The sequence below is a fragment of the Astyanax mexicanus genome, chromosome 3, assembly GCF_023375975.1.
Source record: "Astyanax mexicanus isolate ESR-SI-001 chromosome 3, AstMex3_surface, whole genome shotgun sequence".
In the NCBI taxonomy this organism is placed as follows: domain Eukaryota; kingdom Metazoa; phylum Chordata; class Actinopteri; order Characiformes; family Acestrorhamphidae; genus Astyanax; species Astyanax mexicanus.
In genome coordinates this window covers 31,495,001-31,500,000 of record NC_064410.1, presented here as the reverse complement: position 1 = coordinate 31,500,000, position 5,000 = coordinate 31,495,001, and the positions used below count along the sequence as shown (strand labels likewise).

General features: G+C 46.6%; 18 non-coding genes across 18 annotated transcripts; all 18 read right to left on the bottom strand.

The window, feature by feature from the left end:
- Positions 1–38: 38 nt before the first annotated feature.
- On the bottom strand, positions 39–110 carry trnap-ugg (transfer RNA proline (anticodon UGG)). Its single transcript has one exon. It is a non-coding gene; the product is annotated as a tRNA-Pro (tRNA).
- A 128-nt stretch (positions 111–238) lies between these two features.
- Positions 239–310, bottom strand: trnap-agg (transfer RNA proline (anticodon AGG)). Its single transcript has one exon. It is a non-coding gene; the product is annotated as a tRNA-Pro (tRNA).
- A 93-nt stretch (positions 311–403) lies between these two features.
- On the bottom strand, positions 404–475 carry trnap-ugg (transfer RNA proline (anticodon UGG)). The gene has a single exon. It is a non-coding gene; the product is annotated as a tRNA-Pro (tRNA).
- A 253-nt stretch (positions 476–728) lies between these two features.
- On the bottom strand, positions 729–800 carry trnap-ugg (transfer RNA proline (anticodon UGG)). The gene has a single exon. It is a non-coding gene; the product is annotated as a tRNA-Pro (tRNA).
- An 82-nt stretch (positions 801–882) lies between these two features.
- Positions 883–954, bottom strand: trnap-ugg (transfer RNA proline (anticodon UGG)). Its single transcript has one exon. It is a non-coding gene; the product is annotated as a tRNA-Pro (tRNA).
- An 89-nt stretch (positions 955–1,043) lies between these two features.
- On the bottom strand, positions 1,044–1,115 carry trnap-ugg (transfer RNA proline (anticodon UGG)). The gene has a single exon. It is a non-coding gene; the product is annotated as a tRNA-Pro (tRNA).
- A 92-nt stretch (positions 1,116–1,207) lies between these two features.
- Positions 1,208–1,279, bottom strand: trnap-agg (transfer RNA proline (anticodon AGG)). The gene has a single exon. It is a non-coding gene; the product is annotated as a tRNA-Pro (tRNA).
- Positions 1,280–1,536: 257 nt separating this feature from the next.
- Positions 1,537–1,608, bottom strand: trnap-ugg (transfer RNA proline (anticodon UGG)). The gene has a single exon. It is a non-coding gene; the product is annotated as a tRNA-Pro (tRNA).
- A 265-nt stretch (positions 1,609–1,873) lies between these two features.
- trnap-agg (transfer RNA proline (anticodon AGG)) lies at positions 1,874–1,945 on the bottom strand. Its single transcript has one exon. It is a non-coding gene; the product is annotated as a tRNA-Pro (tRNA).
- Positions 1,946–2,235: 290 nt separating this feature from the next.
- Positions 2,236–2,307, bottom strand: trnap-ugg (transfer RNA proline (anticodon UGG)). Its single transcript has one exon. It is a non-coding gene; the product is annotated as a tRNA-Pro (tRNA).
- Positions 2,308–2,391: 84 nt separating this feature from the next.
- trnap-ugg (transfer RNA proline (anticodon UGG)) lies at positions 2,392–2,463 on the bottom strand. The gene has a single exon. It is a non-coding gene; the product is annotated as a tRNA-Pro (tRNA).
- Positions 2,464–2,548: 85 nt separating this feature from the next.
- Positions 2,549–2,620, bottom strand: trnap-ugg (transfer RNA proline (anticodon UGG)). The gene has a single exon. It is a non-coding gene; the product is annotated as a tRNA-Pro (tRNA).
- A 517-nt stretch (positions 2,621–3,137) lies between these two features.
- On the bottom strand, positions 3,138–3,209 carry trnap-ugg (transfer RNA proline (anticodon UGG)). The gene has a single exon. It is a non-coding gene; the product is annotated as a tRNA-Pro (tRNA).
- A 421-nt stretch (positions 3,210–3,630) lies between these two features.
- Positions 3,631–3,702, bottom strand: trnap-ugg (transfer RNA proline (anticodon UGG)). The gene has a single exon. It is a non-coding gene; the product is annotated as a tRNA-Pro (tRNA).
- A 432-nt stretch (positions 3,703–4,134) lies between these two features.
- trnap-agg (transfer RNA proline (anticodon AGG)) lies at positions 4,135–4,206 on the bottom strand. Its single transcript has one exon. It is a non-coding gene; the product is annotated as a tRNA-Pro (tRNA).
- Positions 4,207–4,336: 130 nt separating this feature from the next.
- trnap-ugg (transfer RNA proline (anticodon UGG)) lies at positions 4,337–4,408 on the bottom strand. Its single transcript has one exon. It is a non-coding gene; the product is annotated as a tRNA-Pro (tRNA).
- A 257-nt stretch (positions 4,409–4,665) lies between these two features.
- Positions 4,666–4,737, bottom strand: trnap-agg (transfer RNA proline (anticodon AGG)). Its single transcript has one exon. It is a non-coding gene; the product is annotated as a tRNA-Pro (tRNA).
- A 130-nt stretch (positions 4,738–4,867) lies between these two features.
- Positions 4,868–4,939, bottom strand: trnap-ugg (transfer RNA proline (anticodon UGG)). Its single transcript has one exon. It is a non-coding gene; the product is annotated as a tRNA-Pro (tRNA).
- Between the last annotated feature and the right edge of the window lie 61 nt (positions 4,940–5,000).

Sequence of the window (5,000 nt, the reverse complement as noted above, 5' to 3'; positions counted from 1 at the left end):
ACCAACTAAAAGATTAAATCGGAAAACTCCCACCAAGATGGCTCGTCCGGGATTTGAGCCCGGGACCTCTCGCACCCAAAGCGAGAAACATACCCCTAGACCAACGAGCCACGCCGACTTTAGAACTCTGGACAGCCTTTTTTTTTTTTTTTTCAGTGCTCCGGACAGTATTTTTATTTATTTATTTTTTTTTTTAAAGCACCAACTAAAGGATTGACCCGGAGAACTCCCACAAACTGGGCTCGTCCGGGATTTGAACCCGGGACCTGTCGCATCCTAAGCGAGAATCATACCCCTAGACCAACAAGCCACGCCGACTTTAGCGCTCCGGACAGCCATTTTTTTTTTTTTTTTTTTTTTAAAGCACCAACTAAAGGATTAACTCGGAGAACTCCCACCAACTGGGCTCGTCCGGGATTTGAACCCGGGACCTCTCGCACCCAAAGCGAGAATCATACCCCTAGACCAACGAGCCACGCCGACTTTAGACCTCTGGACAGCCTTTTGTTTTTTTGTTTTTTTAAAGCACCAACTAAACAATTAACTTGGAGAACTCCCACCAACTGGGCACGTCCGGGATTTGAACCCGGGACCTATCGCACCCGAAGCGAGAATCATACCCCTAGACCAACGAGCCACGTCAACTTCAGCGCACCGGACAGTGTTTTTTTTTTTTTTTTTTTTTTAAGCACCAACTAAAGGATTAACTCGGAGAACTCCCACCAACTGGGCTCGTCGGGGATTTGAACCCGGGACCTCTCGCACCCAAAGCGAGAATCATACCCCTAGACCAACGAGCCACGTTGACTTCAGAACTCTGTACAGCCTTTTTTTTTTTTAAAGCACCAACTAAGAGATTAACTCGGAGAACTCCCACCAACTGGGCTCGTCCGGGATTTGAACCCGGGACCTCTCGCACCCAAAGCGAGAATCATACCCCTAGACCAACGAGCCACGCCAACTTCAGTGCTCCGGACAGCCTTTTTTTTTTTTTTTTTTTAAAGCACCAACTAAAGGATTAACTCGGAGAACTCCCACCAACTGGGCTCGTCCGGGATATGAACCCGGGACCTCTCGCACCCAAAGCGAGAATCATACCCCTAGACCAACGAGCCACGCCAACTTCAGTGCTCCGGACAGACTTTTTTTTTTTTTTTTTTTTCAAAAGCACCAACTAAAGGATTAACTCGGAGAACTTCCACCAACTGGGCTCGTCCAGGATTTGAACCCGGGACCTCTCGCACCCTAAGCGAGAATCATACCCCTAGACCAACGAGCCACATCGACTTCAGTGCTCCGGACAGTCTTTTTTTTTTTTTTTTTTTTTTTTAAAGCACCAACTAAAGTATTGACCCGGAGAACTCCCACAAACTGGGCTCGTCCGGGATTTGAACCCGGGACCTCTCGCACCCAAAGCGAGAATCATACACCTAGACCAATGAGCCACACCAACTTTAGCGCTCCGGACAGCCTTTTTTTTTTTTTTTTTTTTTAAAGCACCAACTAAAGGATTAACTCGGAGAACTCCCACCAACTGGGCTAATCCGGGATTTGAACCCGGGACCTCTCGCACCCAAAGCGAGAATCATACCCCTAGACCAACGAGCCACGCCAACTTTAGCGCTCCGGACAGTCTTTTTTTTTTATTTATTTTTTTTTATTTAAAGCACCAACTAAAGGATTAACTCAGAGAACTCCCACCAACTGGGCTCGTCCGGGATTTGAACATGGGACCTCTCGCACCCAAAGCGAGAATCATACCCCTAGACCAACGAGCCACGCCGACTTTAGCGCTCCGGACAGCCTTTTTTTTTTTTTTTTTTTTTTTAAAAAGCACCAACTAAAGGATTAACTCGGAGAACTTCCACCAACTGGGCTCGTCCGGGATTTGAACCCGGGACCTCTCGCACCCTAAGCGAGAATCATACCCCTAGACCAACGAGCCACGTCGACTTCAGAACTCTGGACAGCCTTTTTTTTTTTTTTTCAGTGCTCCGGACAGTCTTTTTTTTTTTTTTTTTTTTATTTAAAGCACCAACTAAAGGATTAACTCAGAGAACTCCCACCAACTGGGCTCGTCCGGGATTTGAACATGGGTCCTCTCGCACCCAAAGCGAGAATCATACCCCTAGACCAACGAGCCACGCCAACTTTAGCGCTCCAGACAGCCTTTTTTTTTTTTTTTTTTTTTTAAAGCACCAACTAAAGGATTAACTCGCAGAACTCCCACCAACTGGGCTCGTCCGGGATTTGAACCCGGGACCTCTCGCACCCAAAGCGAGAATCATACCCCTAGACCAAGAAGCCACGTGGACTTCAGAACTCTGGACAGCCTTTTTTTTTTTTTTAAAGCACCAACTAAAGGATTAACTCAGAGAACTCCCACCAACTGGGCTCGTCCGGGATTTGAACCCGGGACCTCTCGCACCCAAAGCGAGAATCATACCCCTAGACCAACGAGCCACGCAGACTTTAGCGCTCCGGACAGCCTTTTTTTTTTTTTTTAAAGCAACAACTAAAGGATTAACTCGGAGAACTCCCACCAACTGGGCTCGTCCGGGATTTGAACCCAGGACCTCTCGCACCCAAAGCGAGAATCATACCCCTAGACCAACGAGCTACGCCGACTTTAGAACTCTGGACAGCCTTTTTTTTTTTTTTCAGTGCTCCGGACAGTATTTTTTTTTTTAAAGCACCAACTAAAGGATAAACTCGGAGAACTTCCACCAGAACTCTGGACAGCCTTTCGTGTTTTTGTTTTTTTAAAAGCACCAACTAAAGGATTAACTCGGAGAACTTCCACCAACTGGGCTCGTCCGGGATTTGAACCCGGGACCTCTCGCACCCAAAGCGAGAATCATACACCTAGACCAATGAGCCACGCCAACTTTAGCGCTCCGGACAGCCTTTTTTTTTTTTTTTTTTTTTTTAAAGCACCAACTAAAGGATTAACTTGGAGAACTCCCACCAACTGGGCTCGTCCGGGATTTGAACCCGGGAGCTCTTGCACCCAAAGCGAGAAGCATACCCCTAGACCAACGAGCCACGCCAACTTCAGTGCTCCGGACAGCCTTTTTTTTTTTTTTTTTTTTTTAAAGCACCAACTAAAGGATTAACTCGGAGAACTCCCACCAACTGGGCTCGTCCGGGATTTGAACCCGGGACCTCTCGCACCCAAAGCGAGAATCATACCCCTAGACCAACGAGCCACGCCAACTTTAGCGCTCCGGACAGTCTTTTTTTTTTATTTTTTTTATTTAAAGCACCAACTAAAGGATTAACTCACAGAACTCCCACCAACTGGGCTCGTCCGGGATTTGAACATGGGACCTCTCGCACCCAAAGCGAGAATCATACCCCTAGACCAACGAGCCACGCCGACTTTAGCGCTCCGGACAGCCTTTTTTTTTTTTTTTTTTTTTTAAAAAGCACCAACTAAAGGACTAACTTGGAGAACTCCCACCAACTGGGCTCGTCCGGGATTTGAACCCGGGAGCTCTCGCACCCAAAGAGAGAATCATACCCCTAGACCAACGAGCCACGCCAACTTCAGTGCTCCGGACAGCCTTTTTTTTTTTTTTTTTTTTAAAGCACCAACTAAAGGATTAACTCGGAGAACTCCCACCAACTGGGCTCGTCCGGGATTTGAACCCGGGACCTCTCGCACCCAAAGCTAGAATCATACCCCTAGACCAACGAGCCACGTTGACTACAGAACTCTGGACAGCATTTTTTTTTTTTTTTTTTTTTTTTTTTTTAAAGCACCAACTAAAGGATTAACTCGGAGAACTCCCACCAACTGGGCTAATACGGGATTTTAACCCGGGACCTCTCGCACCCAAAGCGAGAATCATACCCCTAGACCAACGAGCCACGCCAACTTAAGCGCTCCAGACAGTCTTTTTTTTTATTTTTTTTTATTTAAAGCACCAACTAAAGGATTAACTCAGAGAACTCCCACCAACTGGGCTCGTCCGGGATTTGAACATGCGACCTCTCGCACCCAAAGCGAGAATCATACCCCTAGACCAACGAGCCACGCCGACTTTAGCGCTCCGGACAGCCTTTTTTTTTTTTTTTTTTTTTTTTAAAAAGCACCAACTTAAGGATTAACTCCGATAACTTCCATCAACTGGGCTCGTCCGGGATGTGAACCCGGGACCTCTCGCACCCTAAGCGAGAATCATACCCCTAGACCAACGAGCCACGTCGACTTCAGAACTCTGGACAGCCTTTTTTTTTTTTTTTCAGTGCTCCAGACAGTCTTTTTTTTTTTTTTTTTTTTTTTTTTTTAAAGCACCAACTAAAGAATTAACTTGGAGACCTCCCACCAACTGGGCTCATCCGGGATTTGAACCCGGGACCTCTCGCACCCAAAGCGAGAATCATACCCCTAGACCAACAAGCCACGCCAACTTTAGCGCTCCGGACAGTCTTTTTTTTTTTTTTTTTTTATTTAAAGCACCAACTAAAGGATTAACTCAGAGAACTCCCACCAACTGGGCTCGTCCGGGATTTGAACATGGGACCTCTCGCACCCAAAGCGAGAATCATACCCCTAGACCAACGAGCCACGCCGACTTTAGCGCTCCGGACAGCCTTTTTTTTTTTTTTTTTTTTGAAAAGCACCATCTAAAGGATTAACTCGGAGAACTTCCACCAACTGGGCTCGTCCGGGATTTGAACCCGGGACCTCTCGCACCCTAAGCGAGAATCATACCCCTGGACCAACGAGCCACGTCGACTTCAGAACTCTGGACAGCCTTTTTTTTTTTTTTTCAGTGCTCCGGACAGTCTTTTTTTTTTTTTTTTTTTTTTTTTTTTAAAGCACCAACTAAAGAATTAACTGTGAGAACTCCCACCAACTGGGCTCGTCCGGGACTTGAACCCGGGACCTCTCGCACCCAAAGCTAGAATCATACCCCTAGACCAACGAGCCACGCCGACTTTAGAGCTCTGGACAGCCTTTTTTTTTTTTTTTTAAAGCACCAACTAAACAA